At 45.7% G+C, this 26,853-nt stretch overlaps 1 protein-coding gene across 5 annotated transcripts in view; it reads left to right on the top strand.

Annotated features, from left to right (window-relative positions):
* APBA2 (amyloid beta precursor protein binding family A member 2) overlaps positions 1 to 26,853 on the top strand; it is a 273,496-nt gene that overhangs the window by 37,899 nt on the left and 208,744 nt on the right. For 4 of the 5 annotated variants that reach the window (XM_040493826.1, XM_040493824.1, XM_040493828.1 and 1 more), the window contains one exon: positions 13,438 to 13,544. The exons of the other annotated variant lie outside the window; for it this stretch is intronic. The gene's annotated coding sequence lies outside the window, so the exon portion shown is untranslated. Of the gene's footprint in view, positions 1 to 13,437; positions 13,545 to 26,853 lie in introns of those variants that run through there. 5 annotated transcript variants of the gene reach the window in all.

Genomic DNA, 26,853 nt, shown 5'->3' with positions numbered 1-26,853 from the left:
GTGTGTTTTTGTCATCTCTGGGCTCACCCTGTGATGTGTGTGGATGTTCTGATCAATTGGGAGGGTTGCATCTCTGTGCCAGGGGTTGCCTTCCTGAAGAGACTCCGACTCCCCTCCACCCTTTCCTGGTGTTCAGGAGCAGTTGCTTCTGCGTGGGAAGCTCCACTTGCTCTCTTCCCGTCGATCCTTCCCCTTCCCCTTGGTCATTTTTCTTACTGCAGACAGCTCCCCGACTATAATATGAAATCCTGGAAGGCGTGGGCTGTGGGTGTCATTACAGTGCTGGGGAATAATAAATGTATTTGGGCAAAAGACCCAACAAGTACACACATATTTAATAAATTAAAAGTGAACACCCCCTTAGCCTCCCTCCCGTACTTCTACTCCCTGCCCCAGAGGAAACTGCTGACAAGTGTTCTGCCCTTTCTGGTCTGTTCTGGATGCCTTTGCACCCATACATGAACTTGCAGATACGTATACATTTTCTAGCTGGTTTGATGGATCTCTAACTGGGATCTGTACACAGACACTCAGCCTCCAGCTATCTTTCCGCTTTTCACTCAACAGTAGGCCTTAAGATTTCTCCCTGTCAGTACGTACTGGTCTGTACTCTTGTAGAAAAAATGCCTCAGAGTATTCCAGTATGTGGACTCTGCCATAATTTATTTAACTGCTCTCCTATTTATGGGCACTTAGGTTGTTTCCTAAGTTTTTTAAAAAGATGGCTGCAATGAAAAACCCTCATACAGACATCATTTCAGATCTGTGTGAGTCCTCCTGGAAATGGCGTTGTTGCATGAAAGGATGTGCATATTTAAGTTTCTGAAAAGAGAGTGCCGAAATGCTTTTCTGAAAGGCTTCATTGGGACTCCTAAAGAAATATTTTTTTTTTAAAAAGAGAAAGCCCGCAAAAAAGGTCATTCACCACCAACAGCCAAATAAAGAGAGAATACTCCCTCAGGCCATGAACTCGGAAATGCAGCAGCTTGGGAGAGGCCTAGGACGCAGGCTAAGGTTTTGCGTGTTTTCTAAGGCTCCTTTGCTGTCTCCACACTTGCTGCCCACCACCCCTCCCCCCACCCTACAAAAACCAGTCTGGGGGTGGGGAAGAAGGTGAATAACTGAAACCCTGAGAACTTACTAACATTCCTCAATTTGGGGAGCAGGAGGCTGTGGTGGCTGGCTTTCGGGAGGATGTTCCTGGAGCCTAATGGCTCTCAGCAAAGTCAGGGGAAACCTGGCCTCCTGTAGGGCTGCTTCCTAGGGTCTGTTTGCATTGCATTCTGGGAGAATCCCTAAACCTCATCTTCCAGTTTACCCATTAGCTCCTCAGTGGTATCTATTCTTACATTTAGCTCTCAATCAGCCATTACATTTAAAAAAGTTAGCAGGATTAATGCTTTTCAGCAGTTTTAGGCTTTATAGAAAAACTGAGCACAAAGTTCAGAGTTTCCTTTTGCCTCCTCACTCTCAAATGCCTGCTTTCCCCTATTATTCACATACAGTCTTTTTTTTCCTTTTTTTTTTTTCAACGTTTTTATCTATTTTTGGGACAGAGAGAGACAGAGCATGAACGGGGGAGGGGCAGAGAGAGAGGGAGACACACAGAATCGGAAACAGGCTCCAGGCTCCGAGCCATCAGCCCAGAGCCTGATGCGGGGCTCGAACTCACGGACCGCGAGATCGTGACCTGGCTGAAGTCGGATGCCCAACCGACTGCGCCACCCAGGCGCCCCTCACATACAGTCTTAATATGGCATATTAGTTAACAATCGATGAGCCAATACTGATATATTATTGTTACTATAAATTAGGGGAAGTTTCGCTCTTTGTGTTGTGCATTCATGGGTTTTGACAAATGTTTTGACTCAACTAGTTGTGTACTTGTTTTGGGACTAGCCTTTTGTGATAGCCTTTTTTTTTTTTCTTTTTTAAGCTTATTTATTTTGAGAAAGAGACTGAGAGAATGTGTATGAGTTGGGGGAAGGGCAGAGAGAGAATCTTAAGCAGGTTCTGTGTTGTCAGCATGGAGCCTGAAGTGGGGCTTGAACTCATGAACTGTCAGTTCATGACCTGAGCTGAAATCAAGAGTCAGAAGCTTACCCGACTGAGCCACCCAGGCGCCCCTTGTGATAACCCATTGAGTATTTGCTTTCTGTGACGTGGGGGAGGGCCGGGGTGCTGCGGTGCTGGCTTGTGTCTGAGGACTGGTGCTCCTGTGGTGGCCTGGTCCCCCGACTCCTCAATTCTTTCCCATGTCCACTTGCGTCCACCTGTCTCAGCACAGCTGCCCACCGCTTATGGGCCATTGTGGGGCAAAGAGGGGCTGGTGACTTGGCTGCCCTAATTGGTCCCCGACTACTCAGCCTAAATAACAATAATAATAATCACTGGGAGCCTCTGTGAGATTCTGAACTGGCAGCAAGGTGAGGCAAGGTGGCCTTGCAAGGAAGCACTCCTCCCGCCCCCCACCCCCCCCAATGCTCCTCTTCATCAGTTTTTGCTCCTTATTATTCCCTCTTGGATTCTGTGTTGTTTGTCTTATAGTGTTCTGGCAAGATGTAGGATTTTAAAGGAATATCGGGGTGGGGATGGGTGTGCGTGGGGGGTGGGGATGCGGGGCCTGTGCAGGAGCCAGGCTTTGGAGGCAGGAATCAGGGTGGCCGCTGCCCGGCCTTGTCCCTATAGTGGGTGGAGAGTGGGCAGCAGTGTGGTGTATTGTGGGGGCTGATGCCATGGCACAGCCAGGAGATACACGGGCCACTGTTCTGCTGCTGTGGCCTCACGTGTACCCAGGGAAGTCCGTGTTCCTGTCCCTGCTGGCTCATGGGGAGGATGTGAATATAGAGGAAGGTGGGAAGGGATTTAAGGTCTCTTCCATATGAGAACTGATACCTTTCTTTGTTAGAACAGGAAATAGCCTGGATGTGGGTGTCTCAATTGGAACAGGCTGTTTTCCCACAGTCCTACAGGGGAGGTTTCCCTAACGGCATCCTTCCAACTGTGACCATTCATAAGGCAGAGCCTGTGTCCCCCTCTGTGTGCTTGGTGGGGATGTGGCCCTCCTCCCCAGCAGGCCTGACTCTCTAGGCCTCACAAGCCCTTGTAGCTGGAGGCTTGAGTGGGGAAGGCAGTTTCCCCTCAAGTCACAGATGGGAGCTGTGTTTCCAGGTCCTACCTCTGGGGCCTTTGCTCAGCCCCAGACTGTGCCTGGCACATAGGAAGTATTGATGAGTGAGCTGGTCCCAAACATGGTGTGGGGCTGGTAGGCAAGCTATAGGTGAAGTCCTCAGACCCTGGTTGAAGTAGCCACTCTGCCCACCTGGCCATGGGTCTCCCTGAGCATCAGTCTGTGTGTGTCCTGGGGACAGTCCTGTCATTGAATCAACATCCAAGGGGCTGCCATTGAGCACTTCTGTAGGTGCTGTAGGTAGGGGAGTATTTCATAGACCACAGCAGGTGGGAATTGAGGGGTGTCCACCCCAGCAGATGAGGTGGATCAGGATGGGTGCAGGATAGGACAAGGGATGCAGCCTCGAGGTGAGTGGGACACCATGGAGGTGAGGCTGGATGTGTCTGAGGAACAGCAGAGAGCCTGTGAGGCAGGGGCAGAGCAAGTGACTGGGTGGAAAGCCAGAGGGTGTGGATGCGGGAGAGGAAGTTTTCTCTGCCATTGTGAGAGCTTTTACTCTGAGTGGCAGTGGGCTGTTGGAGGAAGAAAGAGATTGAGAAGAGGAACATGTGATCTGACTTATGATTTAAAAAGCTTTATAACAGCTTTATTGAGATATAATTCCCATACTGTAAAATTCACTCCTTTACAATGCAGAGTTTTTTAATATGCTCACAGCGTTATGCAACCACCACCACCCTGTAATCCTGGAACATTCCCATCACCCATACCCTTCAGCAGGCACCCCCCATTTCCCCTTCTCTATTACAATGCCTTTGATTTCTTTTTGTTTTAATTTTTATTTAAAAACATTTTTTTAATGTTTATTTTTGAGAGAGACAGAGAGAGACAGAGACAGAGTGTGAGTGGCGGAAGGGCAGAGAGAGAGGGAGACATAGAATCTGAAGCAGGCTCCAGGCTCTGAGCTGTCAACACAGAGCCCGATGAGGGGCTCAAACTCACAAACTGTGAGATCGTGACCTGAGCCAAAGTTGGACGCTTAACTGACTGAGCTACCCAGGCACCCCTCTACCCCCCCTTTTTTTGATTTCTTTAAGTGAACATTTTATTGAGGTGTACCCACCATAAGGGCATGCACACACATCCTGGATTGAATGTTTGTGTCCCCCCAAATTCATTATGGAAATAAATACCCAGTCCCCATATCAGGAGGGAGGCCTTTGTGGGTGATTCGGTCACGAGGGTGGGGTCCTCATGATGGGATTGGTGCCCTTATAAGAAGAGGCCAGACAGCTCTGTGAGGATATCCACTACGTGTAGGACATAGCAAAAAGTTGGTGCCCTACAGTTGGTCCCAGAAGGGGACTCTCACTAGAACCTGACCATGCTGGCACCTTGATCTTAGGCTTCCAGCCTCCAAAACTGTGAGAAATAAATTTTTGTGGCTAAGCCACCCAGTCCGTAGTACTTTGGTTTAGTAGCCCAAGCTTAACTGAGACACTATGTAGTTCCTCTGTGTTGTGTTTCAGGACCACCCTGGCCGCTAAGGTAGGGTGCTGTATAGAGTGAGGGTTGCAGCAGGCAGCCCTGTTAGGAGGCACAAGATCATGGAGGCCATGGCTGGGGAGGGTGGTGGGGAGGACCAGAGGAGGTAGAGCTCTGGAGGCACCTGAAGCTCAAGCCAGTACTGGCCACTGCTGAGAGAGGAGTCAAGGGTGTCCCCAACTGGGCAATGAATTGTAATCACCTGGGAGTGGGGGAGGCTGTGGGTGGAGCTGGATCTTTTGCAGGGAAAGTTTGGCCCACCTTGGACATGCTGAGGTCAAGATGCCTGTTAGACACGCATTGGAGGTCCTGAGAGGTGGATGGCTGGTGTGGACTTCCAGAGAACTCAGCTGGAGTTACACACGAGGGAGTGCTCAGCTTAGATGGGTCTCAGTCCATGGTCCTGTACTTGGTGTCTGCACATCCATCAAAGGACAGCCCACCCAGCCACAGCTGTAGACTATTGAAGTCATGGCAGGCCTGGGGTGCAGTTCAGGGGCATCAGCTTCCTGTAGCAGGTGTGGTGACCTAACCAGAAGTCGAGGGAGCTGTTTGGGGGCTTAGCACCTATTTCTAGTTTTTGCTTATCTGGGGATCCAGTCAGGTGCCAGATTCCCCTCAAATTTCCTCCCAATTCAGATCCATCAAATTAAGAATACCTCATATAGTAGGCAAAAAATTTAGTCCATTTGGAGAATTTTTACACAATTAGTGGGATTTCCATCATCTTACTTACCCTGTTTGATCATATTGAGATTTTTGTGACAGTCAAAGAGAAGTGTCCTTTTGGCATAAAACAAAATGATAACACTCTCAAAAGTTGGCAAAATACAACAGTATACCTACAAGTGCTTCAGTGCGGCCACATCATCATATCTTGCATTGGATGCTACGTGTCTGATGCCCAGATGGAAGGCAGCACAGTGGGCATAAGAAAAGAGAGGGTTTCAGAATGTGGTCACCCCAGGGTTGGGCCCCAAGAAGTCAGTGGGCCCTGACTTCTCCTGGAACTTAGCCCTACCATCCTGAGCAAGTGACTTACTTGCCCTTCCTTAGCTTCTGCTGGCCTGGTCGTGCAGGATAAGAATAGAATTCCCTCAGGGCTATTGTGCTGACTCCCTGGGGGTGAGGCTCCAGACTCACTGGCTTCCTTCCTGCTGGGCAGATGGACCTGGAGTCTTTCCTGGAAGGCGGGCCTTCCCTGGTGTATTTTGCAGGACAAGGGGCTCCCTGACAAGGACCAGGACCCTCCACTCTGGGCCAGTGGGTTGGATTTGTGTTGATCCTTCTGCCCTAAACCACTGTGTGCCCCTCTGCTCTCTCTGCTGGGGCCTGTGTCTTGCTATCCCTCTCACCCCCGGCACCACTCTGTAAGATACATGGAGCCTGTGGTCACTGCTTTGCAAAGTCACCATTTTAGGGGGACCTGGGTGGCTCAGTCGGTTAAGCGTCTGACTTCGGCTCAGGTCATGATCTCATGGGTTGTGGGTTCGAGCCCCGCGTCGAACTCTGTGCTGACAGTTCAGAGCCTGGAGCCTGCTTTGGATTCTGTGTCTCCCTCTCTTTCTGTCCCTCTCCTGCTCATGCTTTCTCTCTCTCTCTCTCAAAATAAATAAACATTAAAAACAAAAACAAAGTCACCATTTTGGGTCTTTCACAGTCGATCCTGATTTTTTTTTTTATTTTGATCCCACTCACTTGACTGGGTGGCCCTGCTGCCTTAGGAGTCTGCATATGGCAGACCTATATGGCCTTATATGGCCATTGTCACATGTAACAGAGCAGAGTACCTTTCCAGGCACAGATGTTTTTAGAACACACCTTGACTCCTAGTGTGGCACCATTGAGGTGGGGTGTACCTGTGGGTTTGAAATTTTGTGAAGGGGAGTGGACCCCCTTTACCTTTGTCCTGGGCCTGGACTCCACCTGAGAGCACAGCCCTACGCCCCCATGGCTAGTCTTGCAGAAGTGGCCACCCAAGACTTTCCCTGAAGCTAGTGCCCAGCATGGTCCCCCAAAGCTAGGGAGCACCCCTCTGCCTGCCAGCTGTTGGCTGGGGTGGACTCAAGTCCTGTTTACTTATCTGTGCTCTGGGAGACCAGGGCTCTGCAGAGGATTGGAGCATGAGGGCACAGGGTGGTGTCATTTCTCTACCCAGCTTGCCCTTCCTGGGAAAGCAGGACATGGAGGTGCCTGTCTTTGTCTGGGTTTATCTGTTGTGGGTTGTGTCTGGGAGCCCAGCAACAGGGAGTAGGCTCTTGTCATCCAGCCATGGACTCGAGCCAGGACTACTGTTCCAGACCCCCTACTCCACACCATCATAGGAAGAACTTTTTTTTTTTTTTTCGGGAAAATTATGGTGAATCTTGGTGTTTCCTGTCTGCAAAGTGTTCTCTAGAAGACCTTGTGGAGCATGCTCACGTTAGATCAGTAAGGAGAATTCTGGGAGGGTATTGAGGACAGAGCCATTAGATATGTGGACCATTTAATTCTATTTCCTCTCATTATTTTGCTTAAAGTTCTAGTTCCTCTCCATCTTTTCAGGGTGCTTTTCTTGTTTCTCATTTCCCCATGCCCCAGGGCAGCCTCGTATTGAAGGTGTTGCTTTAGAGTGTCACAGTGCTTACTTATCCCTGGCTGATCTTGCTCTGGGCAGTTTGGTGCATGTTAATGTTCTTTCTGAGATGTCTGAGGTCCCCCATGTTCTAGATGGGACAGGAGGGGCCAGGGGAGTTAAATAGTTTTCTGGGATTCTCAGGAAGCAAGCCCAGGCAGTCTGGCTCCAGATGGGCTCTTCACCACTCTGCAACTGCCTCTGGGGGTGCTTGTGGCCAGCCTTGGGTCTGGGTCCTGTGCTCACTGCTACCGGGGTCAAGGTGCAGACTATAGCAAAGCTTGGGATGGGGCGTGGAGGGTCTGTGTTGGCCTCTGAGCCTCGGCTCCTCACCTGCAAAATGAAAGGGTGGAGCTGGTGCTTCCAGCTCTAGGCTCTAGGTAGCATCCTTTTGGGGCTTATCTGGACCCAAGAAGGGCTTCCTCTTCTTCCTTTTGGGCCGCTTGGCGGTGCTGGAGTCATGTCATTGTCACTGAAGTGGGCAGCAGTGCTGTGTCCCCATCAGCTCCCTGGGCCACTTGGTGCTGGCTGTGGCATATGCATGTCCTGCTTTCTTCCTGGGTGGAGGATGTACTCATTCATTCATTCCATGTGTTTTTATTGAATGTTGGTTGAAAAAATCTGCTTTCATAGAGCTGGCTTTCCAGGGAGGGCAGGCAGGCAATAACCAAGATAAATAAAAGACACATATCAGGTATCAGATGGTGGCAATAGCTATGGAGAAACATAAAGCGGGGGAGGAGGCCGGGGAAGGCTGGTGGATGGTATCATGGTTTTAAGTAGGGTGGTTAGGGAGAGTAAGGTATGAGCAGCGGCATGGAGGGAGCCATGTGGATAGCCAGGGGCATGGCCCCTGTAAAGGCCCTGGGGTACCATCTATCTGTTATCTTCGAGGGAAGAGCAAGGAGGCCAGGTGGCTGGTGCTGAATGAGCGAGGGCACAGGTATAGAGGGAGAGGTCACGAGGGGTGGTGGAAGGGATGCATGCCAGATTGTGTAAGGTCTCAGAGACTGTGGTGAGGACTTACTACTGGGGATGATCATTTGGTCTGGTGCACCAGGGCTAGATTTGCAGGGGCCAGCATAGAGGCAATGAGATGTTAGGTGCCATACAGGGCATGGGGGCTCAGCCCAGGCATCAGTGGTCATGGGGGAGCAGTGCTGGGAGTCTGTGTTGACTTCAGAGGTAGAGCCAGCATGATTTCCCTGATTAGTGTGAGGGCGAGGGAAGGTGAAGGGCCCAGGATGGCTCTGAGGCTTCAGCCTAAGCAATTTGAAGGAAGTAGCCATCAGCTGAGATGGGAAGGCTTTGGGAGATGTTGAGAACAAGTTCTCCATGTTCTGTCTATCAGCGGACCCCTGTTTGGCTTCCCAGACAGACACCTACAGCAGCCCCTGATTTTCTGGTTCTTGGAGGTAGAGGAAATATGCAGGGCTTCTTGGACACTGACTGGGCTGTGTCAGGATACCTGCCAGGGCTGTGTGCCATTTGCTTGAGGGCTGTGAGGAGGATATGGCTGCCCCAGCTGCTGTTTGCCACCTGGAGGCTGGGCCGTGTCTGTGCAGGGCAGAGCCTCAGGGCAGAACCTTCTGGCTTGCATATCTGGGTCCCTGTCCCTGGTCTGTACATTCTCATTTCTGTCTTCTCAGACCTAGGTTTGATCTTTTTTCCTTCTCAGATTTTTTTTTTTTTTTTGAAGTTGAGGTATAATTAACATATAACATTATATTAGTTTTAGGTATACAGAGCAATGATTTGATGTTTGTATATATTGTGGAATGATCAGCACATTAAGTCTAGTTAACAGCCATCACCACACGATTACAAAATTATTTTCCTTGTGATGAGAGCTTTTAAGATTTACTCTCTAAGCAACTTTCAAATATGCAATACAATATTATTAACTACGGTCATCATGGTCTCTATCGTATTCCCAGGACTTATTTTATAGCTGGGGGTTTGTATCTTTTGACCCACTTCACGCATTTCACCAACCCCCATCCCTCGCTTCTGGCATTCTGTTCTCTGCCAATCTGTTCTCTGCATCTATGAATTCAGGGTTTTTGTTTGTTAGTTTCTGTTTTTTTTAGATTCCACATATAAGCGAGATCATATGGTGTTTGTTTTTCTCTGTCTGACTTATTTCACTTAGCATAATGCTGGTAAGGTCCATCCATATTGTTGCAAATGTCAGGATTTCCTGTTTTTAAATGCTTAATTTAATTTAATTTTAATTTTAATTTTTTTGAGACAGAGGGGAGCGAGGGGCAGAGCGGGGGGGAAGGGAGAGAATCTTAAGCAGGCTCCATGCGCAGTGTGGAGCCCAACATGGGACTCAATCTCACAACAGTGAGATCATGACCTGAGCCAAAATCAAGAGTCGGATGCTCAACCATCTGAGCCACCCAGGCACCCCCTTTTTAATGGCTCAATAATATTCTACTGTGTGTATATATACACTTTTTTTACTATGTTTTCTTTATCCATTCATCTGTCAGTGGGCACTTAGGTTGCTTCCATATCTTGGCTATTGTAAATAATGTTGCAATGAACATAAGAGTGCAGATATCTTTTGGGGTTAGTCTTTCATTTTCATCAGATAAATACCCACCGGTGGAATTGCTGGGTCAAATGGGAGTTTTATTTTTAATTTTTTGAAGAACTTTCACACTGTTTTTCACAGTGGCTCCACCAACATACTTCCCACCAACAGTGCACAAGGGTTCTCTTTTCTCCACATTTTCATCAACACTTGTTATTTCCTGTCTTTTTGATACTAGCCATTTTGACAGGTGTCAGGTGATATCTCATTCTGGTTTCGAGTTACATTTCTCTGATGATCAGCAATGTGAAGCATTTCATGTACCTGTTGGTCATCTGGGTGTTTTCTGTCTCAGATTCTTTAGGGACTGGGTGGAGAAAGGCCTCACCAAGCTTACTTGTGCTGTTGGTCTGGGGGAGGGGACATGGTGGGACCTTCCTCTGACTGAGAGAAGACAGTATGCTCTGTGCACAGTGGTCTGTTGAAGTGTGAGCAGGGGCGGGGCAGGAATGGGCAGTCCAGCCACTGCACATAGAGGGCCGTAGGCAAGAAGTGACTCTAGCAGGCTACAAAGGTTAGGGCTGCCCTTGACCCTGGGGACAGGCCTGACCCTGTGAGCTCTGCCTTCCTGAGTTCGGTCATTTTTCTGCTGTCCAGGGGCCCAGTGTCAGGGTGGACCTGGTGGAGCTTGGTGTGACATTGCCAGCATCGTGTCCCTCCCAACAGGCCAGGCAGCTTCCCTGTGCCGGCCCAACCCTAGCTTGTCTGTTCACAGCAGGGTCACTTCATCCCACCAGTCACCATTCGTTGTGAGGTGGACCAAGATGGCTGGTTGTCAGGAGCAGAGCACTAGCATTGGCCTGGCATGCCTGTCTACCCCCGTGTCTTCCCGTATTCTTTCTGGGGTTGAAGAGGACCGCTGAACTTTACTCCCAGTCAGTTCGCGACTGGGGGGATATATGAGTTTCTGGAGTGTTTACCATTTCCTTGTGAACCTTTTTTCTGGGTGAGCCTTGTGAGCAGCTGAGTGTAGGGCAGGGGGGAGTGGGGAGGGGCACAGTGTCACCTGCTTCTTACCAGGGAGGGTCGTCTGCCAGACATTGCAGAAGGCAGAGAGCTGAGGACCCAACCTGGGCACATAGTAGGTCGGCTCCACAGTTGGCTTTTGAATGGAGGGAGATAAGCAACCAAGAAAGACTCTTTGGTTCCCAGGCAGCCTCACCTCCACCTCTGTGGATGACCTCTGGAGGAGGAGTGTCCCTGAGAAGGTCGTTGTATTTTTAGCCTCAGGGACATGCTGCACATGGCAGCCTATGGCCCATAGCGGTTAGCAGGTTGGTGAAAGGCAGTTTTGTGCAGTGTGGTAATTATGCAGCTCTGGGGGCTGGCAGGAGGCTTTCCATACAGAATGCAGGGCCTGGAGTTATAGAGAGCAGGGGGAAGTCATGAAGGGGCTTTTCTGTGCAGCCTCTTCTGAATGGCTCCATAAACATACCCTTTGGGGGACTTCTCTCCAAGGGACTTTGCAAGTCTGACCCCTACAGGGACCTCTGCATTTCTTCCGGGGACTTGTGGATGAGCCCTTCTCTTCCCAGGTCATCCTGCACCAAACTGACCTGATAACCCCCCTCCACAGTCAGAGACTTCTGGTGGCCTCAGAGCTTGGTGTTGAGTGCTCAGTATGGTTTCAGTGGCATGTTTCACCGCTTCTGCTGTGGCTGGTGTCTGTGACCCCAACCCAGTGCTCCCGTTCAGAGCCCTTTCCCGGTCTTTGTAGCTCCTTGCATTGACCCTCCCCTTTTTTGAAGGCTGTGTTTGAGGCCCATGTCCTTGGTTTGCTGGCTGCTGTGGCATCTGTAGTCTGGAGTGCTGCCTTCATGAGGCCAGGTAGGCTCCTAGAGGGAGCAGGGGATATGGTTGAGAATGAAAACTGCAGAAACCGGACAGACTGAGAAGAGTGTGCTTACTACTGGAGTTCAGGGATGCCTTTCCCAGTTGGGTTTTGAAGAGTGAATAGGAGTTTGTCAATAAGATTCTGGAGGAACAAAAAAAGGAATGACTCAAACACTGGCAGGAAAGGGGTGAAGCCCCAGTGGCATGGGGCCTTGGGGAATGATGAGGGGAGACTGAAGCAGTGGTCAAGGCTGAGGCCTGGGAGCTGGCTGCTTTGCATGCTGTGGTCAAGTCAATGACCATGTCATGCAGTATCATGCCTCCATGCACCCCATTAGTGTCCCTGGCTGTGGTTGGGGCAGGCACAGGTGTGGTTTGGCCTGGTTGTTACCTGCATGGACAGTGATGCCCTCGTCCGTTGGTATTGGAGTGGGCCCATGGTTGGGGGTGGGCTCCATGTTTGGATTTAGGAGGCCTTCAGCTGGATGGCCTGTTCTGTGGACAGGGAACATGGCACCAGCCATCGACATTGAAGCCCAAGGAACCTAGGGTGCCTGAGTTGGTTGAGTGTCCAACTCTTGATTTCAGCTCAGGTCATGATCTCACGGTTCGTGAGTTTGAGCCCTGCATCTGGCTCTGTGCTGACAGTGCAGAGCCTAATTAGGATGCTCTCTCCCTCTCTTTCTGCCCCTTTCCTCTTCTCTCTTTCTCTCTCTCAAACAATGGATAAACTAAAAAAAAAAAAAAAATTAAAAAAAAAAGCTTAAGGAACCTTGTAAGTCATGCCTTCATTTGACATGATAGGGAGACCAAGGTCTTGGTGCTGGAGGTGAGGCCTGATCCCCAATATCTTAGTGCTCCCATCCTCCTCTGAAGTAGGGAAACTGAGGCATGGGTAGGTTCCTTAGTCGTCTCAGGCTGTAAGAGGCAGAGATAGGATGTCAACCAAGGTGCCTCCGTAGTCCACCTCCTTGCACAGATCCAGGCAATGGCCCATGCCAGGGTGGCCCTGGTCTGCAGGCTGGACGCTGCGCCCCCATGTGTCAGGGAGGAAATGATGTCACTTGCACAGGGGATGACTTGCACTGTGCCCCCACATGTGCATATATGATCACTCTGTCTTTGAAAAGGCTTTTTTCAGTGTATTTTGTAGAACTCCCAGCCATGTATGTCACATACGATTTTAAGATACTGCAGGTGACATGAAGCTCTGTATTCTGTGTAGCGTTTTGCTTCTTTGGAAAACAAATTGGTAACAGAACTTTGAAGAATGTGCTTCATTTCCTGTTAGAGCAAGTGAAACCTGAAATATTAATGCTATAGGGTTTCCCGTGTCTTCTTCCAAAAGGGTTAGAGAAATACATTCCCCACTCTTTTCTACCGAGGCCCAGCCGCTGGTGGCCTCAGAATTGTTAGCTGTCTGTGTGTGCTGACCTTTGGGAATGAGCAGGAGGGCTCGCTTGAAAACTTGGAGAGACTCACGATCTATTTGCAGCTCTTTGATTTTCAAAATGTTCAGCTGTTCTGCAGAACCTTGGAGTTCTGATCCCGCAGTTCCGAGCCGCCTTTGACGTTTCGGTGCAGGGAGCTGTTAGCCTCTTTTTTTTTAAACGTGTGGTCCGTCGTTCAGATAAGAGAGTTGCCATGTGTTCATACATAAGCAGCTTGCTTGCAGCCCATTGATACCCTATTTGTGTTCTCTTGTTTCAGTCTCTGGAAGATTTAAGCTTTGCTGAATCCTGTGTGGGCAAACCAGCCTCTGAGGCCAGGACCGTCCTGCGGATGGCTGAGAGTCCTCTTGGGCCTGGCGACTGCGAGTGAGTAGGACCTCACCACTCACTGGGTGATAGTCACCACTGTGCTGGGACCCACCTGCCGTTTCGTATACACCTCGGCTCCCATGCTGAATGGGAGCTGAGAGAACAGCGTTGTGTCCTGTGGCCCCCACCTCTCTCTAAGAAAAACTTAAATGCACCTACACTAAAATTTTTCATTGCTTTCTGTTTTTACAAATTTACCTTTATTTTGCAGAAAAAGGCAAGGAGGAGTGCAGGGTGTCCCTAGAGGACCAATGGCCACACAGTAGACTGTTTCCTATGACCCCGCCTGTGTCCCCTATCAGACTCACCCAGGGTGCTTTCTGCTGCACTGTGTTCTGCGTGGCACTGTGTTGCCTCCCCAGGCAGCCCCCCTTCCAGTTAGGTGCACATGGGCCAGGGACATCCAAGTGAGTGGCTCTCCCTGGGAGTGCAACAGGGCCAGTAGGATGTGGGCAGGGTCTCCCCGCCCAACCCTGCCCAACTCCAGGCTACTCATCGACCCAGGTGGTTGACCTGAGGTCCTGCCATTAGGGGCTCTCTCCAGGGTCACCAGGTGGGGGCAGGGCAGCTTGGGGACTGGGGGCCACTGTGGAAAGTCTCCCCAAGTGGATGGAGCCGGGCACTCAGGCTGTGACTGAGGCATTAGATAAGGCTGTGTCTGAGGGTGTCACCTGTTGGCAGTGAGAGCCGCAAGCCTGTGTTAGCTATCTAGGGCTGCTGTGACAAAGTACCACAGACCGGGTGGCTTAAACAACAGAAGCTTATTTTCTCACGGTTCTGGAGTCCAAAATCAAGGTGTTGGCAGGGATGGCTCCTTCTGGGGACTGCAAGGGGGAGTCTGTTGCGGGCCTCTCTCCAGCTCTCGTAGTTTGCTGACAGTCTCTGGCCTTCCTTGACTTGTGGTGCTATAATTGTAACCTCCACATAGCTTTCTCCTTGCGTCGTTATCTCTGTGTCCAAAATTCCCCCTTTAATTTTTTTTTAAAGTTTATTTATTTATTTTGAGAGAGAGTGAGCAAGTGGGGGAAGGGAAGAGAGAGAGAGAGAGAGGGAGACGGAGGGAGAGAATACCAAGCAGGCTCCACACTGTCAGTGCAGAGCCTGACGCAGGACTCGAACTCACGAACCGTGAGATCATGACCTGAGCTGAGACCACACGTCAGACACTTAACCCACCAAGCACCTAGGTGCCTCCCAATTTCCCCCTTTTAAAAGGACATCACTCAAAATGGATTAGGGCCCACTCCAATGACCTCATCTTCGTGATCACCTGCAGAGACCTTGTTTCCAATTAGGGTTACATGCACAGCTACTGAGGGTTAGGACTTGAATATTGCCTCGGGCGCCATAATTCAACCTATAGCAAGTCCCCTCCCAGGACAGGGCCCATCTTCCGGGTGCCTGTGGGGTCTGGTCAGTGGAGCGGCCCAGCTTGTCCTGCAAAGGGGAGGGGACATCAACAGCTGTGTAATCATCTCACATGAGACCTTTTCCTAGCAGGGTCCCCAAGTGCAGCTTACAGCCAGCCACAGCTCCCAGCCCACGTTCCGTCCTTCAGTGGCCAGTCTGCCTGGCCTTCCGGCTCCCTGTTTTTATACAGCACCTTCGTTGGCTCCCATTCTGCCCTCCCCCCAAAGCCTTGCTGTGCTTCACTCTCCACCATCTGGTCCCTAATCCAGACCCCACTGAGCAGCTCAGTGCCAACCCCACTTTACACCGTCTTTCGGGAAACATCCTGACCCGCCCCATTATGTCTCCCTCCTGCCTTTCAACCTGGCAGCACGGCAGCTCCTTCAAGTATACGTTGAGAACTTAAAAGCAGTAAGAGCACTATTTGTTCTGTACATAGTGGGCCAGGCACTGTGCTGGGGGAGCCACACAGAGTGACTCCCTGAATGCTCGCTGAAGGCCAGGGAGGAAAGTGAGGTTCTTGCTCACATGCACAGACCTGGAAAGTGCCAGAGCTGGGATTTAAAATCACGGCTGCAGTTCCAAAGCCTCAGCCACACCTCCAACACTATGCTGGGTCCTGTTCTGGGTGCTGTGGAAACTGAGGCAGCTAGGACCCAGCCCTGTGCACAGGTGTGCTTACACAGCATTCTTGGCCAGGTCCTTTCAGGCTGTGACATGACATGCCCCACCTGCCCTTAGCCCCCCTGACAGCCCTGGGTTCGCTTTTTCAAATATTATTTTTATTTTATCGATATCCTATACATATACATGTTTTAAGAAGTCAGGAGTTCTGTAAGGTTTGTGTAAAAACAGCAGATTCTTGGCTATCGCTCCTACTATCCCCACGCGACCCCTGCCCTATCCTGCTCCCTGTGGACCACCACTTCCAGCTTTCAGCTGTTTCTTCTGCGATTTATCACACATTTGTAAAGATTATGCATGCACTCTTATTTCTGAACTCCCTATGGTGGTGAAAATGATTTTAACTCACAGTTTTCATTTCGTAGGGATGCTCTATTTAACCAGTATAGTTATTTCATAATTTTGGGTTAAATCCCTATAAAACGTGTATCAGTCAGGATAGACTAAATCAGGAGACAGTTAAAACACATCCCCTAGATCTGAAAAAATTCAGTTTCTGATTAGCAGGTGTAGTGTTTATTTATGTTTCTGGCTCTCCTTTTGTTTTTGAGCAGTTTCAAGAGAAGATGAAGAAAGGTTTCTAACCCTGTTTCCTAAACACCAGAAGTCAGTCCAATTGTTCTTTAGCTTACCCTGGTTGGCTTCCCGTTCTCTCATCCCACTGAGAATTCTCATCCAGGTCACCAACACCCAGTGTTGACAAATCCAACACATGATTTTCTGTCAACATCCTGAGTGCCCTGCAGTGTTTGGATGTTGTTGTTGTTGTTGTTGTTGTTGTTGTTGTTGTTGTTGTTTCCTCTCTCTCTTTCTGCCTTGGTCTCCATCTTAGGGGGAAAGTCTCTAGTTTCTCACCATTAAATATGATGTTATCACATTGTTAAAAAACTGAGGTAAAATTCACATAACAGAAATTAACCAGTAACCAGCTTCACGTGTGTAGTTTAGTAACATTTAATGCCTCTCCTGTGTCGTGGCGGATCCATCCCTTCGATTGTGTTCCAAGACATTTTCATCATCTCAGAAGGAAATGCTCATGTTTGTTAAGTGTTCTGTCCCCATTCCCTCTCCCCCACCCCCCCAACCTCATCACTCAGCTTTCAGTCTCTGTGGATTTACCTATAATGGATGTTTCCTATACAGTTAGAAATAATACAGTATGTGACCTTTTGTGTCACAGCCTCTAGAACTGTGAGAATTATTGTTACAAGCCACATAATCTCTGGTACTTTGTTACAGCAGCCCAAATGGACTTTGATTTGGCATAATGTTTATGCGGTTCATCCAAGTTGTAGCAGGTATCAGAACTTCATTCCTTTTACGACTGAGTACTGTTCCATTGTATATTTATATACCACGTCCTGTTTATCCGTTCATCTGTTGATGGACATTTGGGTGGTTTCAACTTTTGCCTGTTATGAATAATGCTATTATGAACGTGTGTGTACAGGTATTTGAATACATGTTTTCAGTTCTTTTGTGTATATACCTAGGAGTGGAATTGCTGGATCACATGGTAATTTTTGAGGAACCACCAATGTGTTTTCCACTACTGCTTTATTATATTCTCACCAGCGGGATGTGAGGGTTCCTGTTTTCCTCAACCTTACCTACTCTTATTGTTTTCTTTCTTTTTTTTTTTTAAAGTGATGGCCAACCATCCGGGTGTAAAGTGGTATCTTATTGTGGTTTTGATTTGTATTTCCTCTTGTCAAGCTAAGGATGGTCTCCTCAATGACTAATTTGGTGAATTTTTTTTTTTTTAAATCAGGAATTGGTGTTGTCTTTTGTCTAATGCTTTTTCTGCATCAATTAATATGATCATATATTTTTTCTTCTTTTGTCTGTGTGGTGATGGCTTATATCAGTTTATTTTCTCATGTTGATCCAACATTGCATCCCTGGAATACATCTCACTTGGTTGTGATACATAATTCTTCTCAGATATTGTTGGATTCTATTTGCTAATACTTTGTTGAAGATTTTTAGGTGTGTATTCATGAGAGATACTGGTCTCTAGTTTTCTTTCTTGTAATTATCTTGTAATTATCTGTTTTTGATATTAGGGTCATACTGGATTTATGATATAAGTCAGGAAGGGTTCCTTCCTTTTCTAATTTCTGAAGTAGATTGTAGAGAATTGGTATCCTATCTAACTTAAACATTTGGTAGAATTCCTAAGAGGAGTCATCTGGGCCTCGTGATTTTGGGGGGAAGATTATTAATTATTGATTCAATTTCCTTAACACAGATAGCTGGTTTGTCTTTCTCCTTGTATGAGTCTGGTAGTGTGTATCATTTAAGAAATTGGCCCATTTTATCTAAATTATCAAATTTGGGGGTATAGAGTTCTTTGTAGTATTCTTTTATTATGCCTCTAATGTCTGTGGGATCAGTATTTCTTTCTGATGTTAGTAATTTGTGTCTTCTCTCCTTTTTCTTGGTTAGCTTGGTCAAAAAACCAGACTTTTAGTGTGTTGATTTTTTTTCTATCATATTCCTGATTTCATTGATTTATACTCTTTCACTATATTTCTTTTGCTTGATTTAGACTTAAAATTGTTCTTTATCTCGGGGTGTATGGGTGACTGAGTTGGTAAAGTGTCCAACTCTTGAGTTTGGCTCAGGTCATGATCTCACTGTCATGAGATCGAGCTCTGTGTTGGGCTCTGCACTAAGCATGGAGCCTGCTTGGGATTCTCTTTCTCCCTCTCTCTCCGCCCCTTCCCTGCACATGTGCATGCATGCTCTCTTTCTCAAAATAAATAAACATTAAAAAAATTGTTATCTTATTTTCTGAGGTAGAAGCTTAGGTTATTGATTTTAGATCTTTCTTCTTTTCTAATGTATACATTTAGTGCTATAAATTTTTCTCTAAATACTGCTTTTGCTGCCTTCTGCAAATTCTGACAACTGGTATTTTCATTTTCGTTTAGTTAAAATTTTTTTTAAAAATTTGTCAGTAATTCCTCATTGACCCATGTGTTATTTAGAATTGTGTTGTTGAATTGTCAGGTATTTGGAGATTTTACCTGTCTTCCTGTTAATTGCTTTTTGGTTTAATTCCATTCTAGTCTAAGAAAATACTTTGTATGATACCTGTTTTGTAAAAAACTTGTTAAGGTGTGTCTTATGGTCCCAAATGTGGTCTTTTTTTGTGCTATGATCATAATATTGGTATCTCCCCAGCCCCTACAAGTTCTTATGTTGAAGTCATACCCCCACAAAGTGATTGTATTAGAAGATGGCATCTTTGGGAGGTGATCAGGTGATTAGGCAGCGCCCTTGGGATGGGGTTACTATTCTTATGAAGAAGGCTCCACAGAGCTCCCTATCCCCTTCTGCCGTATGAGGACACAGTGAGAAGTCTGAGACTCAGAAGGGGACCCACACCTGACCATGCTGGCATCCTGATCTCGGACTTCTAGTCCCTAGAACTATGAGAAATAAATGTTTGTTGTTTACAAGCCACCCAGTCTGTTGTATTTTGTTATAGCAGTCCAGTGGGCTAAGACACTTAGGTGAATGTTCCATGCAAGCTTGAGAAGAATGTGTGTTTTGCTGTTGTTGGATAGAATATTCTATAAATGTCATTTAGAAGCAGTTGATTGATAGGGCTGTTTGAGTGAACTATGTTTGTTGATTTTCTGCCTGCTTGTTATATCGGTTACTGACAGAGGATGGTGAAGCCTCCAATTATAATAATGAATTTGTCTCTCTTTTCAATTCTATCAATTTTTGCCTCATATATTTTAATACTCTGATGTTAGGTGCATAGCTGTTTAGGATTGTAATATCTTCTTGAATAATTGAATAGAATTACATATCATTATGTAATGCTCCCTCTTTATCCATGATGATTTTCCTTGTTCTAAAGTCTGCTGTGTCTGAAATTAATATTGGTACTCTAATTTTCTTTTGATTAGAGTTAGCATGGTTTATCTTTCTCCATTCCTTTTAACCTATCAGAGTCTTTATATTTATTTTTTTATTCCTTTTTTAAATGTTTATTTATTTTGGGGAGAGAGAGCATGAGCAGGGGAGGGGCAGACAGAGGGAGACAGATAATTTGAAGTAGGCTCCATGCTGACAGTAGAGACCCGATGTGGGGCTCAAACTCAAGAACTGTGAGATCATGACCTGAGCCAAAGTTGGATGTTTAACTGACTGAACTACCCAGGTACCCCAGAATCTTTATAGTTAAAATGGATTTCTTGTAGCCAAACTATGGAAAGAGCCCAGATGTCTATTGACTGATGAATGGATAAAGAAGATGTGATATATATATATCAATGTGTGTTTGTGTGTGTCTGTGTGTGTATGTTTGTGTATGTGATAGATGTATACGTGATATATACACACATGTATACATATATACATATATGTATATGATGTATATGATATATATATCATATATATGCACACACATATATACACACAATGGAATATTACTCAGCCATCGAAAAGAATGAAATTTTGCCATTTGCAACAATGTGGATGGAGCTAGAGTGAATTATGCTAAGGGAAATAAGTCAGAGAAAGACAAATACCGTATGATTTCACTCATGTGGAATTTAAGAAACAAAACAGATGAACATATGGGAGGTGGAAAAAAAAGAAAAAAAGGGAAACAAACCATAAGAGGCTCTTAAAGATAGAGAACAAACTGAGGGTTGAAGGAGAGGTGGGTGGGGGATGGGATGGGTGATGGGTATTAAGGAGGGCACTTGTGATGAGCACTGGGTGTTGTATGTAGGGGATGAATTTCTGAATTCTACTCCTGAAACCAATATTGCACTGTATGTTAACTAACTGGAATTTAAATAAAAACTTGAAAAGAAAAAAATGGGTTTCTTATAGACAGCATATGGTTGGATCTTGTGTTTTTATTTACTCTGATAACCTCTGTCTTTTACTTGATGTATTTTTATATCATTCACATTTAAAGTTATTGTTGGAGTATTTAGATTAATATCGAACTTTTTAATAGCTTTTATTTTTGCAACAGCCTCTTTTTTCTTCTCTGGTTTTCATGGACCATTTTATATGATTCCATAATGTTCTCTTAGTTTATCATTTATATATTTTTTAAAAATTTTCAGTTCTGACCTCAGAGTTTACGATATACATTCTAAAATAATTGAAGTCTATCTTCAAATAATACTAAGAATACTTTTTCATATTAGTGCAAGTAACAGAGTAAAAACAGAGTATTAGTAATTCCCATTCCTCATGACATTGCTATTATTCATTCCACTTACCCATAAGATATAATTACACAACATGTTGTAACTATTATTGCTTTAAATAAAAAAATATTTTTTTAGATCAAATAACAGTAACAAAAATAAGAGATTTTATTTTACCTTCATTCATTTCTTCTCAGATATTCTTCTTTCTTTATGTAGATTCAAGTTTCCAACTATATATTTTTCCTTCTGTGTGAAGAGTTTTTGAACATTTCTCTCGATCTGGCTGCCGGTGACAAATTCCCTTGGTTTTTGTTTGTCTGAGATAATATTTATTTCTTCTTCACTTTTGAAAGATAACTGTGCTTGGACATAGACTTGTAGGTTGGTGGTTTTATCTTTTAAAACTTTTAAAGATTTTCCTTTACTCTTTTCTTGCTGACATGGTTTCTGAGGAGAAATCTGCTGTTAACTCTTTTCTTTGTTCTTCTCTAGATAAAATGTTTCCACACCTCCTTCTGGCTTCTTTCATGATTTTCTCTGTTTGGTTTTCTGCAGTTTGAGTAGGTATTTTTGTTTTTGTTTTTGTTCGTTTTCTTTTTTAAAATATTTATTCTGTTTGGTGTTTTTTGAGCCTCGTGTGGAAAATTTTTGGCCATTGTTACCGCAAATATTTTTCCTTCTCCATTATTTCTTTTGTTTCCTTTTGATGTTCCAATTACATGTATGTTACATCTCTTGATATTGTCCCACCGTGCTTGGATACTCGTTTGGCCCACCCTGCACCCATTCTTTTTTCTGTTTGTGTTTCAGTTGAGGAAATTTCTGTTGACTTGTCTTTAAGCTCACTGATTTGTTCCTCAACCATCTCAAATCTACTGATGGGTATTCTTCATTTTCAAAGGTAGTCTTCATTTCTATTATAGATTATTTTTAAAAAAAATTTTTCTAGCATTTCTTTTTGATTCTCAGACTTTCTATCCTTGTGTTTATATTACCAATCTGTTCTTCTGTGTTGTCTACTTTTCCCATTAGAACCCTTAGCACATTAGTCATAGTTACTTTAATTTCCCAGTATGATAATTCCAAAAACTATCATATGAATCTGGTTATAATGCTTGCTTTACTTCTTTTAAACATGGGTTTAAAAATTTATTTATTTATTTATTTATTTATTTACTTACTTATTTTGCCTTTGATATGCCTTATATATATTTTTTTTTTTTAATTTTTTTTTTCAACGTTTATTTATTTTTGGGACAGAGAGAGACAGAGCATGAACGGGGGAGGGGCAGAGAGAGAGGGAGACACAGAATCGGAAACAGGCTCCAGGCTCCGAGCCATCAGCCCAGAGCCTGACGCGGGGCTCGAACTCACGGACTGTGAGATCGTGACCTGGCTGAAGTCGGACGCTTTGCCGACTGCGCCACCCAGGCGCCCCATGATATGCCTTATATTTTGTTAAAAGCCAGGCATATTATGTTGGAAACCTTTAGTGTGAGTGTTTGTAAATCTCATTAGGGATTGGGCTATATGTCATGTCTTCCTTGGTTTTGTCTGTCCCACCTCGACTGTGGCCTTCCCTTGGCGCTCCTGGTTAGAGAATCTGGGGTAGCTCTTTTAGCTTAATCCACTGGTGTCATACTGGAGCCCTGTGGTGTGGTGGAAGCTGTGGGGGAGCAGAAGTATTCTGTAATCTTATGATGAAATCTCCATCTTTAGGTGGGCCTGTGCTCCCAGCCTGTGACTTTCGCTAGAGTTTCTTCTCACATGGCTCTTCCAGCCCCCTTAGAGTGCCTGGCACACTCTAGAGAGAGAGGCTAGAGTGGCTTCAGTGAGCAAAATGCCCTCCCCACCCTTCCCTGGTGGCTTTGAGACAAGATTCTGGCTAAGTCTTTCCCCCTGGACAGCAGGCCTTTGTTACGGAGAAGTTTCTGGGTGTTTCACAATGGTTATTTCCTCCTCCCTCTGCCAGAATCAAGAGATGTTTCTTGGTCCTTCAGATTTCAGGGGGATGTCTGCAAACTTAGTTCATTGATGGGTCCAAGAAAAGTCACTGATTGTTCGCTTTGTCCAGCTCTTTCTTATTGTAAGGGCTCAAGTGGCAACTTCCAAGCTCTTTTCGTGTTCGAGCTGAAACAGAGTCCTTCCCCGGCCTTCAGTTTTCCTCATGACTCTTGTCACCACCTAGAATTACATACAGTAAAACCTTGGTTTGCGAGCATAATTCATTATGGAAACATGCTTGTAATCCAAAAACACTTGTATATCAAAGCGAATTTCAAGAACCTTTGGCTCAGTTGTGATCATGTGACATTTGGCGTCATGTACTACTTGTATTGCAAGACATCACTCCTTTTTATCAAGTTAAAATTAAAATTTATTAGAAATGTTTGCTCGTCTTGTGGAGCACTCACAGAACAAGTTACTTGCAATCCAGGGTTTTACTGTACTTTATTTGATGGTTCAGTCATTTTTTGCCTGGCTTCCTCCTTAGAACATAAAACCCGGAAGACTGGAACATCGTCCGTCTATTCCCTGCCATCCCCACACCCAAAAGAGTGCCTGGCACATTCTGAATGAATAAAAGTGATAAAGTATGTTGCCAGGCCACCTGGGCATGGGTGGCTGCTCATTTGTACATTTTCTCCTGTGCATTGTGGTTTTGGTAGATTTGAAGCAGAGATGAATGTGACTACGTAGAGGAGGTGTCCAGGTGTCCTCACCAGACAGAGGAAAAAGCCCAGGAGGCTATTGTTTGCCTCTCACAGGTGCTGATGGTCTATCATGGTGGCTCTGGAAGCTGAGCTCCCTGGGAAGCAGGGTCGGCCCAGCCAGTGCAGAAGCAGGTGACTTTTCTGTGGTTGCTTCTAAATGGCCCAGCTGTTTTGCCCTCTTATTGTGGATGAATCTTGCATCCCACCCTTTCCCCTCCATTCCCAGGACCTTGTTTTTGGGATTACAGTGGTAGGCCTTCTGCACATCAAGAAAAACAAAATCGCCCCCGTGCTCCCCATCTTGCTGATGATCCTGCTGCCAGCATCACTTCTCATGAACAGATTTTTCAACCATTGCCATCTGTTCTGCTCTTAATTACGAGTGTAAGAAATATTGTTATCCCAATTTCATCAGGGGAATGGGGAAGGGGGAGGGATATGTATTCTTAAAGACCACAGTTCTCGTGGAGGAAGTGTGGCTCTGGCACCCACTCACTAAAGATAGGGTTGCCTCTGCCCCAAATTGAGGCATTCACAACAGTTATTTTACTGAAAGGACAATATTGGCCCACTTACTTCTGTATAAAACGAACTTTTGGAGAAAGGTAGAAGTAGCCAAGTTGATGCCGTTAAAGAACAAAAATCCAACTGAGGATATTTGAAAATCTTATTGGCTTCATTAAATGATTCTTGAATCAGGCAGCACCCCATCTAGCAAGTAGAGGGGAGCTCTGAGGAGTTGTACAAAATGCATGGTTTTTATAGGAAGGAGGGTGAAGCAAGGAAGTTGTTAGCAAAAGAAAAGAAAGGATTGTCTCAGGCAGGGTCACTTTCCCTTTGCGGTAAGAGTTAGGTGGCCCATATCATGTAGATTATATAATTTTCTTTTGGGGAATGGAGAGGGCCCTGTGACAGATGACCTCACTGATGCTGATCAGAAAATTCTACACCAACTGAGCAAGACTACATTTCTGGGGGAGGCTGAAACTGTAATTGGGTTAGATATTAAGCCCCTGTTTGGTGACTTTGCCTAAGTGACGCCATTTTGGGTCTGGGGTTTTCTTTTTAAAAATGCAAAGGCCCAAAGACCATGTCTCTTCACCTCTCTGAGGCCTCAGCCCTCTAGGATACAGGGTGAGAATGGGCTGGCAGTGATACATGGCGCCAGCTGCTGCTGGGGATGTTTCCGGAAGAAGGCCAAGTTTGGGGGCTGTTTTCTGCCCTCAGAAGCTCTTGTGAGTTTGTGCCAGGCCCGTGCCCAGCTGGTAGTGCTAACCACCAAGCTGTGACACTGGGTGGGGAGCCCCTGTGTCAGTGGCAGACCTGTGCCTCCCATTCTGTTGCATGACTTTTTACCTCAATACCCAGGGTTCGTTGTCTTGTGGCTTCGAAGACTGAAGAGGTAGATACAAAGCAAAATGGGCAGCAGGCAAAAGTTTAGTAGAGCGTGAGACCAGAAAGTAAGAATAGTTTGAAAGCTGTCTTTACAGAGAGGGGGCATTTGAAAGTGAATGCCCGCAACTATAGGCAAGGGACTTTGATTTACAGGTTCCTTCTCAGGTCCTACCCTTATTGTCTAGGGAACTCTAAATGCCTAGTCGTGCCTTTTTGATTGGCTTGTTTCTGTTGTATGAGGGGTGTTCTATGGCCATACTGTTCCTTGTGGGTCATACGTTTTATGGTCTACTTGTCTTTAGTCAGGTCTTTTGTGAAATTCCTGGGGGAAGCCTGAGGGAGAGTAGGTAGTGTCTGTCACATTCTCAGGAGGAACTTTCCACCTGAGGGAGTTTGCTCAAGGTCAGACATTCCCAGAAGAAATGTTTTATTTTATTTTATTTTTCAATATATGAAGTTTATTGTCAAATTGGTTTCCATACAACACCCAGTGCTCATCCCAAAAGGTGCCCTCCTCAATACCCATCACCCACCCTCCCCTCCCTTCCACCCCCCAGCAACCCTCAGTTTGTTCTCAGTTTTTAAGAGTCTCTTCTGCTTTGCTCTCTTCCACTCTAACCTCTTTTTTTTTTCCTTCCCCTCCCCCATGGGTTTCTGTTAAGTTTCTCAGGATCCACATAAGAGTGAAACCATATGGTGTCTGTCTTTCTCTGTATGGCTTATTTCACTTAGCATCACACTCTCCAGTTCCATCCACGTTGCTACAAAGGGCCATATTTCATTCTTTCTCATTGCCACGTAGTATTCCATTGTGTATATAAACCACAATTTCTTTATCCATTCATCAGTTGATGGACATTTAGGCTCTTTCCATAATTTGGCTATTGTTGAGAGTGCTGCTATAAACATTGGGGTACAAGTGCCCCTATGCATTAGTACTCCTGTATCCCTTGGGTAAATTCCTAGAAGTGCTATTGCTGGGTCATAGGGTAGGTCTATTTTTAATTTTTTGAGGAACCTCCACACTGTTTTCCAGAGTGGCTGTACCAATTTGCATTCCCACCAACAGTGCAAGAGGGTTCCCATTTCTCCACATCCTCTCCAGCATCTATAGCCTCCTGATTTGTTCATTTTGGCCACTCTGACTGGCGTGAGGTGATATCTGAGTGTGGTTTTGATTTGTATTTCCCTGATGAGGAGCGACGTTGAGGATCTTTTCATGTGCCTGTTGGCCATCCGGATGTCTTCTTTAGAGAAGTGTCTATTCATGTTTTCTGCCCATTTCTTCACTGGGTTATTTGTTTTTCGGGTGTGGAGTTTGGTGAGCTCTTTATAGATTTTGGATACTAGCCCTTTGTCGGATATGTCATTTGCAAATATCTTTTCCCATTCCGTTGGTTGCCTTTTAGTTTTGTTGGTTGTTTCCTTTGCTGTGCAGAAGCTTTTTATCTTCATAAGGTCCCAGTAGTTCATTTTTGCTTTTAATTCCCTTGCCTTTGGGGATGTGTCAAGTAAGAAATTGTTACGGCTGAGGTCAGAGAGGTCTTTTCCTGCTTTCTCCTCTAGGGTTTTGATGGTTCCCTGTTTCACATTCAGGTCCTTTATCCATTTTGGGTTTATTTTTGTGAATGGTGTGAGAAAGTGGTCTAGTTTCAATCTTCTGCATGTTGCTGTCCGATTCTCCCAGCACCATTTGTTAAAGAGACTGTCTTTTTTCCATTGGATATTCTTTCCTGCTTTGTCAAAGATTAGTTGGCCATACGTTTGTGGGTCTAGTTCTGGGGTTTCTATTCTATTCCATTGGTCTATGTGTCTGTTTTTGTGCCAATACCATACTGTCTTGATGATTACAGTTTTGTAGTAGAGGCTAAAGTCTGGGATTGTGATGCCTCTTGCTTTGGTCTTCTTCAA

Source organism: Herpailurus yagouaroundi, unplaced genomic scaffold (assembly GCF_014898765.1).
Source record: "Herpailurus yagouaroundi ecotype Mexico unplaced genomic scaffold, PumYag 185, whole genome shotgun sequence".
Classification (NCBI taxonomy): domain Eukaryota; kingdom Metazoa; phylum Chordata; class Mammalia; order Carnivora; family Felidae; genus Herpailurus; species Herpailurus yagouaroundi.
The sequence above is the reverse complement of the archived record's forward strand: the minus strand, read 5'-3'. Positions and strand labels throughout refer to the sequence as shown.